This window comes from Paramisgurnus dabryanus, chromosome 7 (assembly GCF_030506205.2).
Source record: "Paramisgurnus dabryanus chromosome 7, PD_genome_1.1, whole genome shotgun sequence".
NCBI lineage: Eukaryota > Metazoa > Chordata > Actinopteri > Cypriniformes > Cobitidae > Paramisgurnus > Paramisgurnus dabryanus.
Window position 1 is genome coordinate 48,575,085 of NC_133343.1, and position 13,999 is coordinate 48,589,083.

Sequence of the window (13,999 nt, forward strand, 5' to 3'; positions counted from 1 at the left end):
CTCTGAGCCATGGCTTGGTTAATATATAGGTTTTTGTTCCCTCCCCTCATGTTTAAAACAATATAGGATTTGTAATATGAAGAACCACATGACATTCCTCAGACCAGTGTCTCCTTTCCATGACCTATTTGACCCTTGGCTATTTACTATACTAAAACCCTTTGTGCCCTATTACGAAAACGGATCTAAATTTATGAAAATATTAGCATGGAAATTAAAAAAAACAACAGGCAGATCAAACTATATACAAAATCAGGGATCCTATTACCAATACAATACAAACCAAACAAGAAAACATTCAAGATGGTTTTGAAAGGTTCTATAAGAAATTATATTCTAAAATGCCTGAAGATAGAAACCAGGAGATTGATTGTTTTTTAGAAACATTGGAGTTACCTACCCTTACTGTTGAGCAAAATAAAACGATGATAGCAGAAATAACGGCAGATGAAGTAAAAAGGGCTATAAATAAATTAAAGTCTAATAAATCCCCAGGACCGGATGGATTTACTGGGGAATGGTATAGAGCATTCCAGAAGGAACTAATACCCATTTTGGTCCGTACTTTTAATTGGGTTTTAAAGAATGCGATAGCTCCTCCATCTTGGAAGGATGCAGTTATATCTATTATTCCAAAAGAAGGCAAAGATAAGTTAGAAGTGGATCGTATAGACCTTTATCAATATTAAATGTCGATTATAGACTCTTCACATCAATTATGTCCAGAAGAATGGAAGAATTCCTGCCCAACCTAATAAATCAAGATCAATCAGGCTTCATCCGTCAGAGGCAGACACAGGATAATATTAGGCGTACATTGCAAGTTATGAATCATATCAAGAAAAATAAATTAAAATCAATGATTCTAAGTCTAGATGCTGAAAAAGCCTTTGATTCAGTTAGCTGGGCTTATCTTTATAAGGTTCTACGTAAATTTGGCTAAATTTGACATAATTAGAAGTATACAGGCACTCTATGATACACCAACTGCAAAAATAAAGATTAACGGCTGCTTGTCAAAGTCATTTACACTAGAAAGAGGCACTAGACAAGGATGCCCATGGTCCCCACAATTATTTGCACTCTATTTAGAACCCTTAGTACAAAGCATCAGACAGGATAAAACAATCCAAGGTATCACTATAAAAGGAGTGGAACACAAAATAGCCTGCTATGCAGATGACATACTGATTTATCTTGGAGACCCAACCAAATCTCTGCCTCAACTTATGAAACAATTTCAGAATTCTGGCCCTCTTTCTGGGTATAAATTAAATATTGATAAAACAGAAATAATTTCATATAATTATAATCCCCCTGTAAATATAAAAAATACATATTTGTTAAAATGGCATACAAAATCATTTAAATATTTAGGCATCCATTTGACAAAAAATATAGAAAAATTACAAAGAAAGAATTTTGATCCACTAACTGTAAAAATCAGAGAAGATTTAGCCAGATGGAATCTAATTCTCTTTTTTAGTTTTAGCTCACGGATTGAAGCAATTAAGATGAATGTATTACCAAAATACCTCTATCTATTCCAATGTCTACCCAGCTAACAAAAAAAGGTCCCCTGGATGTCCCCTAAATGTCCTCTGCGAACGTCCCCTGGACGTTATCGTGTAGGGTCCCCTGTTACGTCGAGCGGACGTCCGCGAAGACGTCCTCCGGACTTTCACAAGGACGTCTGCAGGACGGTCAGCGGACTTTCGGGACTTTTAGGGGACGTTCGCCTAAAGTCCTCAGCACATCGTTTTATTTCATTACAACCAATGAAATCAGACACGCTAAACATTGTTTACCACAAAGTTCTTTTATTTTAATTGAACAGTTGTAATTTTCCTGTGCTCCGTGTTTGTGTGTGCGTGCGCGAGCGAGCTCCCGTGCGCGTGCCTGATCTCCCGTACGCGTCAGTCAAACGCGCTTCAGCTCCGTGTGTGTGCGTGTCTCTGGCTGTCTGCTGGACTCCCATGTCAAATATTTCCGTTGTCTTCTAACCTAAAACAACGAAATGAACACATTTAAAAGATAAGTAGTTATTATTTATTGGGGTGGTTTCCCAGACAAGGATTAGCTTAAACCAGGACTATGCCTCAGTTTAATTATGAAATATAACTAGTTTTAACAAACATGCCTTACTAAAAACATTACTTGTGTGCATTATGATGTTAAACAAAGGGCACTGATGTATTTAAGATTTCCCTGTCTGGGAAACCACCCCGATATGTTTAAAATGTCTTGCAAAATATCTGTAGCAAACATTTAAAAGATAAGGGAGACAGAATTCTGTGCTAAAACTAGAAAGCATGCACAACTCACTTTTACCTAGTATTTCATGCTTATGGCATTATTGTTGCTGTTACAGTTCACTCAAAGTAAAGGTGGGTAAATGTGGACATACAGTACTGTGCAAAAGTCCCTCTAAAACAATCCTGCTACACCAGCCTGACCAGCGGAAACCATACTGGGAGAATTCATATTCATATTGATTTGCATTTACACATAAAATGGGTAACAAACATTACTGTGCAAAAGTCTAAGGCCACCATCATTAGCTTTGTTGTTTTAGCAAAGTTTTAATGTCCATCCATATTTATTTTTCACTCTTTTTTTAAGATACAAACAGAAAATACAGGAAAAATTTACACACAATTAAAAACAAAACAATTTTCAGAAGTAAATGTCTTTTTCAGGCATCAGTCAGTATTTAGTGTGACCTCTCTTGGCACGAAACACATCTTCAGGACTTCATTCTCCTCAAAAAAGCCTTACCGGTAAGTCATTTGATGATTAGAATTAGAATTTCATTTTATTTAGGTTTAAGAGATCCTGCAGTTGCCTGCTATTGCTCAAGTTTAAGGGGAGTTTACCCTAAATACTTGACACCTCAGCTTATACTTTATACTGTTTTTAATACCACATACACATTTCCTGTATTTGCTGGTTGTATTCTAATAAAGACACTGAGAAATAATTATATATGATCACTACACAATTGCAAAAACAACTAATCTAATGGTAGCATGCTTCTACCCTGACCAGCTACAAAATGAACATACACATCTCAGAGAGAGCATAGGTCACACAGAGTATAAAAATAGTTTACTATGACATAAAATAATGTAAGTTGTCTTATACATTGATCTTTGATATTATTGTAGGTTTTTGTGTTATAGGCATCTAGAAGTATACTATGTAGAGTATATGATACTATATGTATCCAAAGCATCAAACATTATTTTTGTTTTAAAAATAGACTATTAATTGCTATTAATGTTTATGTGCTATTAACATTTACAATGTACATTCTTATTTACAACATTACAATTTACATACAATATATATACAAAAATAATTTTGAAATGTTTGGGATTCACACAGACTCACTATAATTCATTGTTAGTTGCAAGTGTGAAACTGAGCTGCTGAAATTCGCCCTGTGTAGCTGTAGCATCCTCCTATTTCCCATCTCCCAAACTGCCTCCCCTTTGAAGAAACAGATAACGAATCTACAAACAAAAACAATCCGTAATAAACATGGGTAAAACGTCAGCAGTGACTAGTAATGTTGCATGTGTTATGGCACATACCATCTTTTGAAAGTCAGCTTGGTTTGCTCATTGTCTGCTGCATTTTTCCAACCACTGCTGTGGTGTTGTCCTGTATTTGGTCTACTTTCAGAATGATTCTCCACTCCAGGATTTCTTTCAAGAATGAGTTTTGAAACATTAATAACATTACTAACTACACCAGTAAAATAAATGAACAATAAGTCTGTGTGGAAGAAAATGCCTATCAATATCAATAATTTAAGATAAAAAATAACAAAATACTGTACCTTGATTCATTATTGGAAGAAATTGACTGATGTGCTGCATTTGTGATAAAAAACAATTAATTAGATTTAAAAATTAATGATGTAAGTATTGTAGTAACTGTTGTAAAATGTTGAATGCTCTATCATTTGTAAGTCACTCAAGGCATATGCTAAATTAATAAATATAAATCAAGTAATCATCATTATACTACAAATACTGTACATGGCATTAAAATGTACTCACAATAAGGTGCCTCAGGCAACATCAAAACATCTTTTTGCTTTTTCTTACTGGTTGCTCCTCATCTATAAAAGAATGATAATATGAAAGTAAATCATAGTGTCCTTATAGTTTCACCTGGCTTCTCAGCTGAAAAACTACTAATTGCTGTTAATAATGATTCATTTTCTTCACTTTCAAACTGGAAATCTTATCCTCAGGTCTAGAAACAAAGTAGTAACAAGACAAAAAAGTAGTATTTGATATTATTAAGAAACTTACACAATGATTCCCACTGTTTAAAATCATGTAACAATGAATGCAGTGACAATGATATCACCTTCAATAATGATTTCACTTTCAGATAATTTACTGTCCTACTGAACTGTAAATAAATGTGCATTTAAAGAAAATAATAGACGACATGCATTTGTTTTGATCATTACAACTCTTGGTCAATATACATTACTGTGCAAAAGTCTTGGGACACTATCACCAGCTTTGTTGTTTTAGCAAAGTTTTAATGTCCATCCATATTTATTTGTCACTCTTTTTATTAAGATACCAACTGTAAATACAGGAAAAATGTACACAAAATTAAAAACAAATCCATTTTCAGAACTAAATGTCTTCTTTAGACATCAGTCAGTGTATAGTGTGACCTCTCTTGGCACTAAACACATCTTGAGCTTTTTTGAGGAGACTGTAGTCATTCGATTAGAATTAGAAATTAGGATTTAATTTCATTTAGGTTTAAGAGATCCTGCAGTTGCCTGCTATTGCTCAAGTGGAAGGAGAGTTTACCCTAAACACTTGACACCTCAGCTTATACGTTTACCGGTATATTGTTTTTAATACTACATACACATTTCCTGTATTTTCTGGTTGTATTCTAATAAAGAGACTGAGAAATAATTATATATGATCACTATACAATTGCAAAAATAACAAATCTAATGGTAGCATGGTGGCCTAAGACATTTGCACAGTACCTCACATAAACATTGTATATTTGGATTGCCAGTATTTGTTAAGGTTAAAAGAAGTTTGGTATTACTTTGCATACTTTACCTGTGTGCGAAAATGGGCTACTCTGACTGCTTATATTGTCCACAGCTGTTTGTCCAGAATGGCACATTATTTATTTTGGTCTCAATACCCTTCAGATGGAAACAAGCATGTTTGATTATTTTTTATATGTAGCTGACCTTCATGTTTATCATTTGTATTTTATAAAACATTAACCAAATCTTACCACATTCTTTCACTCTAACCACAAGGATGGTGCTACCTCAGCCTTATTTTGTTCTGTAAAATGGAGCAAAACAGCACAGGAAACCTGTAAGTAAAGTCCATATAAATCTGTAAGTTCAGCTTGCAGTACACAAAGGCAATGTACACAGTTAGCCATCTCAAACCTTAGGCTGAAATTGTTTTCCAGTGTTTTTCCCTTTTTCCTGGAAACATGTATGTTGTTTAATCTTAGTTTTTCTCAAACCAGTATCAATATTACAGAATAAGATAAGCTGATCTGCTGAACTTACCTTTTTGGAGGACATGTTTAGATGTTTAAAGGCTGAGAAAACAAAATAAAGAAAGTTAATATATATACACACACATCAAAATATATTAAATGTTAAAATGTTACCCAGATGTACCCCCAACCCTCCCAGAGCTTTTATGTATTATTATAAGAGATTTGATTCAATTTAAGATTTTTATTTAATAGGCTTTATGCCCAGCTGCACTACTTCCTGAACTTCAGCCAGCCCATTGTTTCCTGTCTGCCAATATTGGACAAACTGATAAATCCAGGTCTGTCTGATTATTGTTGTTGTGACTACTGAGGTCAGGCACACCTGGATTAATCAGTTTGTCCAATAATGGCAGACAGGAAACAAGGAGCTGGCTGAAGTTCAGGAAGTAGTGCAGCTGGGTATAAAGCCTATTGCTACCATTAAAAAGGTTTAACCATATACCACCAAATAAAGGTTTAAAAATAAAGTCTAAACAATATATTTATAGGCTACATACATTCAGGCTGGTCCATTATGCTACACATTTTAAAAATAATTGAACCACATCTACAAACTTATTTTGGTGATTTAGCCCACAAGTTACTTAAACTGGCATGCCCATTGTTTTTACAATGAATTAAATGGCTATTTTTACTGCGTTTGCCACAGTATTCAATCCTACATGTTATTTTACTACAGTACAGTAGGCGGCGGTATACTGTACTGTGCAGTTCGTGTCCGCATCGTCATACGCGCCAGTATTGCTGGAAGACTGCAGGAACAGAACCCCCTGGAAAGGTAAGGTAGGAGTTTTAATTTAAACCTTAAAATGTGGGTTATCATCACGACAGTTACTTTTTGCTTTGCCATTATTGAAGAATCAATTCGGCAGAATCTCGCGCACGCTCAACTTGTAGGCCGTTTCTCAAACGGAAGGCTACATCCTCCGGAGGTCGAATATGCAGGCTGCATACGTCATCAAGCCTGGTTTATTTCAGTTAAATAGACATTACATTCGCAAGTCATAAGCATATTACAACAATTTACGATTAACTGAGAATAATAGTTAACTTTATAATTGTTAATATTCTTAAATATGACAGTCTTGATGACGTAAAAGGTATACAGCCTACAAATGCTACTTCCAGTGGTTAGCCTTCGGATTGAGGCGCAGTTACTTATATTAATACTACTTTAAAACCATATACATTTACTCTAACACTTAAACAAAGTAAGCGAGTAACTTAAATATGGCTACAAACCTTGAATGAGTTATCAAACTGCGCTCTTGAACCAATATAAATACTGTATATGGTAACGATGATAACGAAATCTTATTCTGTAACGAAAAATTGACGAAATTACTTACTTATCTAACAATTAACTACAAAATAAACGGGATGTGTATAAAAAAATGACGAAATTTAAAGGAGCTTTTGCTTATTCCCTTCACCGAGACCGTTGTGTCAGTTGAAGTTTGACGTGTGATGCCTCGTGCCAGATAATTCAAAATGTTCTCGCACGCAGTCAGGAGGCTTGATGCTGTTTACTCCACACTCTTAGGCTGACTTTGTATTATTTGTCTGTGTAGACAGTTCACAGTTTCTGAATCCCATCAAGAATGAAGACCTGCAGGCCACCATATTGAGATGTGAGTCAAAATATATACTTTTATAACCATATATGACATTTCAATGTAGTGACATTTAAGTTTTCCTGGCTAAAATAATTGAATTTGGTAATATTTGTTAATAAGATTATTAATGAGTTATATTTGTATAATTAACTTGTATAGCAAGTTATATAGTTATATTTGTTGGAACAAATAAGGGTATTGTTAATAACAAGCTAAGATCTTGAGTTTTTTGGCTATGGTTTTAAAGGATGTTTAAGAAGGGGAAAGAAAGAATAGGTAGTTTAATTTCATTTACATGCATAGTTCAGGGGGAAATTGTTCATAGAAAGCATTCAAACACAACCTAACATCTGATGCTTTTTACTGTCTCATGCTTTTCTGTGTTCCAGGGTCCGATGTCATGATATGGCGCTTTTCCAATGTAGGGTACAACTTGGCTCGGCACGTTGCAGCTCAGCTCGCTTTCGTTGCTTTTCCAGTACAGTTTAGTGTCGCTTCAGAGTGGGTGAGATTATAGGCAGGGGTGCACATAACTGGTGCGTATGCTCAAATAGAAAAAATTCTAGCGTACCAACGTTGCTGGAATTTTGTTACATAGTTAGCTAATTTACTTTGACATAAGAGATTTCTTCGTGCATCAGTGGTAAGATAATTAATGTGTGTTGTTAGCAGTGATCCGCATCTCAATGCTTCAGACAGCTTGCTAGTACAAGTATACATTTATATGAGTTAGGCTAGTAGTTATTTATAAAGTTTAGATAAGTAAAAAACAATAACCAGGGTTATTTTATGTACATCATTGTCTACCATGTTTAAACAAAAGCGATATGGCGAAGAGAGTAGTCAGGAGAAAAGTGATGATGTCAGCATGTAGGATGTATGTGCTATGAATAGTGTGAGTACCAAGTAACATCTCCAGGTACTTCTTTGAGAACCAGGACAAAAAAAGTTATGTGCACCCCTGATTATAGCCTTATTGTTAAAGTTGCGTCCTCTCTACTGCCATAACATCATCGTAAATGTGATACAAACACACACACACACAACATGGAGCAACAGAGCATATTAATGGAATGCAGCCACAAAATCAAAATTGACAGCCACAAGTAGATTTTCCACTACCTCTCTCACATGACAGGTTCTATACAAACACCTGTGTCATCAGTACCTGTACTCCGCTGACAGAACATTTACGCCTATACTTTTGGTGCGTTTTGAATGAGGAGCCATGCGCAAAGTTACAAAACTGCCATCCAGACATGGGCGCGGTGGTGTGCTCTGCATTTTTGTAACTTTGCACATGGCTTCGCATCCGAAACCCATTACCCCTTCCCCAAAAGTGAGCTGTGCTGAACTGGGTCATACTATGCAATGGAAAAGCACCAAAAGTGTCCTACTTCCTGGCTTGAATGATTTAGGTAAGCAAATTTATCTGATACACCAAAACCTAAAACGTTTTAATTCTTTCTTGCAGTGTTAACACGGCATTTTGATCTTGATATTTATTCACATTTAATGAGATATATGGAGATTTTTATCTTTTACAGATGAAGACATACATTTAAGTGAGCCGTTTTTATGTCCATACACTGCGGGCCAGCATACATGAAAGTCACCATCATGTTTCTACAGTAGCCCTAAATGGACAAACTGTTCTACAGAGCGTGTTTCGTCCATACGTTGTCTCAAGGGCTCAATATAGCAAACATACATGTAGACCGCTGATAGGCAGTATCCACGCATGTAACCACAGAAGCAGCTTGGTCAGTTTAACTCACAAATGAAGAAACAGCAGATTGTTGCGTATGTTTTGAGAAGACCAGCAGCAGTGGCGGCCGGTGACTTCTTTTTTTGAGGGCGCTCGATGCAAAGTTCATCACAACATGTATGTAGCTTGTCATGTGTGTGGTTCCTTTTTTCAAAATATGTGTTCTGCGCTATGAGAGATCCTGTAAGTGCCTGCTGCAGATGCGTCTAAAGGGTTTATGATAAAAGAGACGCTCGCTTTTGCCAGATACTCGCATAATCCCATGTGTAATCAGAGTTTAGTGTTAAGGGAGTGTCTTGTGTGTATTTTGTGAACGTGAGCGTCTCTTTTATCATGAACGGTTTTGACGCATGTGCAGCAGGCACTTATTTTGACAAAATATGTGATGCACATAGGATCTCTCGACACGCAGGACACATATTTTGGAAAAGGGGACCACTAGGGCTGTGACGGTCATTATATAACCGTGAGACCGACGGTTATAGTTGAACACCGTCATTAGAACCCTATAACCGGCAAAACCGTGTTATTAAAATATATATAAAAAAAATGTATCATACAGAATTTTTAAATACTATTTAAAACAATTGTTAACAGTCTGTGTTATACGCCCCACCATGTTCTCACGCAGTGAAAAATACAGAGCGGAGCAGACACTGACAACGTGCTGACATACAGGACAGACCAGGTTACTTTTCGGTTACTTTTGAGATTAAACATATTAAACAAAGTCTCACCTTTCAAATCATCTCTTCCTTCTAGTTAATTTATAGCATCAAATAAACATGAATGACCATAAGAAGGAATGTTGTTTTAACCGCAGAAAGACGTCAGTACACTCCGCTGTTCAAGTTCAAATTCTCCCATGCTAATCTACTAACTCTCCTGAAAGCACATTCACTGCTTGTCTTGCTGTTAATTTTAAATAAACGTAGAGTAAGTAGCTAATCAGTGTCTTGTTTATTCAAACGCCGGTTTACTTCGCAAGTGTGAGCACTGAACAGCGCGTACTGTATGTGGAGAGCGTTTGCCGCGCGTGGCCATTGTCAGCTGCGTTTGCTGCGCATACTGTGCAGTTTGATAACAGTATAAAAATCTCAAGGTCATATTACTTTACTTTACATGCATTTATGAGCAAAACCTCTTCAAGACGCTTTTTAACCCACATTCTGGTCCATGTAATGACAGATATAGACACAATTAAATCTGTTTCTCTGAAGATTATCAAAATAACGTTAGATGAGAGAGGATTCATTTATTCTGAGCAGAGAGTGACAGCGCAGTCTTCTGTCAACAGTGTGTTTTTAAATATTTCATTGCTTTCTGTTAAATTGCTTAAAGTCATTACTGTTTAAAACACAAAACGCCCCCCACAGACGGTTATGTTATGAACCGTCACATTTGACTCACGTCATAACCGTCATCACCAATTCTGAAACCGGCACACCCCTAGGGACCACACACATGATACTCCGAACACTTATTTTGAATTAGCGCCCCTCGAATGAGGAGTCACGAGCGCCACTGACCAGCAGTGATCGAAGTAAATAAACAGCGACTCGTTGCAGCAGTTTGAGTTAAGTCATTCCTCAACTTGGCCTATTTTTGTTCTCACCGTCGCAAATGGAAATGGCTATGACGCAGTTTTTTACCTGATGGGAGCTCTAGTGAACCAATAACAGCGCTTGTGGTCCGTGTAGAACTGACACGCTGTTAAAAATCAGGCTACGCTCAGGCTATGGATAACCTACGGTGTAGACCTTACGCACAACTATAACATGGGCTTCAGAGTGACAATGACATTTTTGTCCTGTGGCAGCTACCATAGAATCACATTGCGCTTCGAAATTTAGGTTGATTGCTATTCGCAATTTCACTGCTAGATGCCACAACAAAATATAATACACCTGTAACAGATATAACCAGGGTGCGATTTGTGAAAAAAACAGAGGGGGGGATGTTTTCATAGGCGTCGATTTCGGCGACGGTGGGCACCCACCATATTTCGTCATGAGTTATTTTGTACCCACCACTAGTTTTTACTTTTTTGACTGTTTTCAGTGGTTAAGAAGAGCAATATGAGAGAGAAATTTGGTAATCATTGTCTGACCTAACAAAAATCCATTATAATATTATTATTATTTTTTTTATATATTTCTAATTAAAATATTTCTAATATTCAGAAATGCGCTCTCCGCTCACGAGCTCTGATCGGAACAACCCGAACCTCACTGTCTGCTGAACTTGCGCAGAAACATCAAAATATAACCAGCTTTTTAAAATGGTTTTAAAACTTAACATTTAGACTATTTTAGCGCAAATTATGAGCTTATTGACGATTTTTTATAATTCTTGACATAATGCGTCTCTGTCCACAGCACATTTCAAAACATTTTAATTCATAAAAATAAATAATGAGAACATGAACTCATCACTGCATTTGCAGGAATTGTAAAATATTTTTTCTTATTAACTCATGAAGCAGCCTAACGCAATATTTTTTATTCTAATAGCTTATCTTTCCCCACAAATATGAACTGTGATCATGCACAACGAAAAACGCGTAAGAATTAAATCTTGAATGGCAAAACTGTATGGCACAATGTAGTGTCAACTTAAATATAAATATGAACAATGTCTTGATTGCAAAGTTAAACCATTACAGTAGAAACAGTTTTACTGCTGCTTTTAAAGTAATAATATTAACTTTACACCGCAATGCGGAGCTACAGTGAAATGATAGAAAAGACAGATGCATTATGTATAGTCACTTAGCCTCATTTGCGCAAACTGGACGCGCCCTCGCCTCGCTAAACGCCTCATCTGCGTGTAACTTCGGCCATTCTCAGTGGTGTGACTGGGACACTAACTCTGCTTGTCATCATAAACAGATAATCAGATTGTGATGTTTATTCCCGCTTTAATAATATGCGGATGAATATGCTGCCTTACACCGTTTCGACACACAGCTCCATAACCATCTCGCATGTGTTGATAGGCTACTCGTGAGGTGTAACCGGGTCTGTAACCAATCAGATAGCGCCGTGGGCGGGACATTGAGCAAGTCTGCATGCAGAGTGGTGAATACAGAGAGGCTGCGCGGCAGCTGTATCAGAGCCAGCCAAAGCAGCGCATTTTAAAACAAAATTGACTTTAATCAAACCACGGATCAGTGATAAGTTTTGTGATCCGTCTCGCCACAAGTGTAGTAGCACTGATCACTTTGAGGGGGGGATAAATTTATCCCCACCGGGGATAAAAATAATTAAGCAGAGGCAGGGATACATTGACCAGAAAGGGGGAAATCCCACGCATCCCCCCCGGCAAATCGCACCCTGGATATAACTTTGAAATATGGTTTACCAAATGCTGAAATTAACATGAACTAAGATTAATAAATATTGTAGAAGTATTGTTTATTGTTAGTTCATGGTGGCAAATGCTAACAAATACAAGCTTATTGTAAAGTGTTATCTTTGCAATTTAATACTAAACTTAAAAATGTGTAATTTCAGAGTTGAAGGTTAAAATGTTTTGAGCTCATTTGTTGACAGTAAACAATATAATAATATTGGGCTTGTTTTTGAAGCAGCGGTTGCTTTTTTGTCTCACGAGAGCTGGCAACACTAAAGACATTTTAGTAAGAAACCGTATAGAAAAAAGAAAAATAATAGAAAAAAAGGAAAATTATGAAATTACAAAGTACACCTTATTTTGCAGTCTAATCAACACTTTCTGACAGTTTAAATGATGGGTGTAGAATTTGAGATATAGTTCAAGTTTATATGAGGATGTATGTCTTACCTGTATCTTTTTACAGTGCATTGAAAATGCGCTGTACTGTTCTTACTGGGCTTTTTATTACAGTGCATTGAAAATGCGCTGTACTGTTCTTACTGGGCTTTTTATTATTAGTGGTGCTTGCATTTATGCAAGGCATCACTATTACTATTGCTCATACTTATTATTAGTGGTGCTTGCATTTATGCAAGGCATCACTATTATTATTCCCCATACTTATTATTAGTGGTGCTTGCATTTATGCAAGGCATCACTATTATTATTCCCCATACTTATTATTATGTTGGCTTGAAAAAGCCAACATACTGTTCTTCATCTTAATCTTATTATTAGTGGTGCTTGCATTTATGCAAGGCATCACTATTACTATTGCTCATACTTATTATTAGTGGTGCTTGCATTTATGCAAAGCATCACTATTACTATCTTGCATACTTATTATTATTAGTGGTGCTTGCATTTATGCAAGGCATCACTATTACTATTCCTCAGGGATATTATTAGTGGTGCTTGCATTTATGCATCACTATTACTATCTTGCATACTTATTATTATTATTATTATTATTAGTGGTGCTTGCATTTATGCAAAGCATCACTATTACTATCTTGCATACTTATTATTAGTGGTGCTTGCATTTATGCAAGGCATCACTATTACTATTGCTCATACTTATTATTAGTGGTGCTTGCATTTATGCAAAGCATCACTATTACTATCTTGCATACTTATTATTATTATTATTAGTGGTGCTTGCATTTATGCAAGGCATCACTATTACTATTCCTCAGGGATATTATTATTATTAGTGGTGCTTGCATTTATGCAAAGCATCACTATTATTATTGTCCCTGGATATTATTAGTGGTGCTTGCATTTATGCAAGGCATCACTATTATTATTGCTCATACTTATTATGTTGGCTTTGAAAAAGCCAATATATTGTTATTGCTATTAAACTTATTATGTTGGCTTGAGAAAGCCAACATACTGTTGTTGCACTTAAACTTATTATTATTATTATTATTATTATTATGTTGGCTTGACAAAGCCAACATACTGATATTGCATTTAAACTTATTATTATTATTATTATGTTGGCTTGAGAAAGCCAACATACTGTTGTTGCACTTAAACTTATTATTATTATTATTATGTTGGCTTTGAAAAAGCCAATATATTGTTATTGCTATTAAACTTATTATGTTGGCTTTGAAAAAGCCAATATATTGTT

General features: G+C 35.9%; 2 long non-coding RNA genes across 4 annotated transcripts; both read right to left on the bottom strand.

The window, feature by feature from the left end:
* Positions 1-1,716: 1,716 nt before the first annotated feature.
* LOC135735405 (uncharacterized) lies at positions 1,717-4,263 on the bottom strand. Of its 2 annotated transcripts, XR_012337094.1 has the most exons (6): positions 4,239-4,263; positions 4,068-4,129; positions 3,845-3,878; positions 3,597-3,710; positions 3,394-3,515; positions 1,717-2,004 (listed from the first exon to the last, which is right to left on the bottom strand). It is a non-coding gene; the product is annotated as an uncharacterized lncRNA (long non-coding RNA). The 2 variants fall into 2 exon arrangements; XR_010527559.2 differs by lacking the exon at positions 4,239-4,263 and having other exon boundaries at positions 1,723-2,004; positions 4,068-4,232.
* An 871-nt stretch (positions 4,264-5,134) lies between these two features.
* LOC135735384 (uncharacterized) lies at positions 5,135-5,790 on the bottom strand. Of its 2 annotated transcripts, XR_012337095.1 has the most exons (4): positions 5,588-5,790; positions 5,462-5,500; positions 5,299-5,382; positions 5,135-5,203 (listed from the first exon to the last, which is right to left on the bottom strand). It is a non-coding gene; the product is annotated as an uncharacterized lncRNA (long non-coding RNA). The 2 variants fall into 2 exon arrangements; XR_010527537.2 differs by having other exon boundaries at positions 5,299-5,500.
* Positions 5,791-13,999: the final 8,209 nt, after the last annotated feature.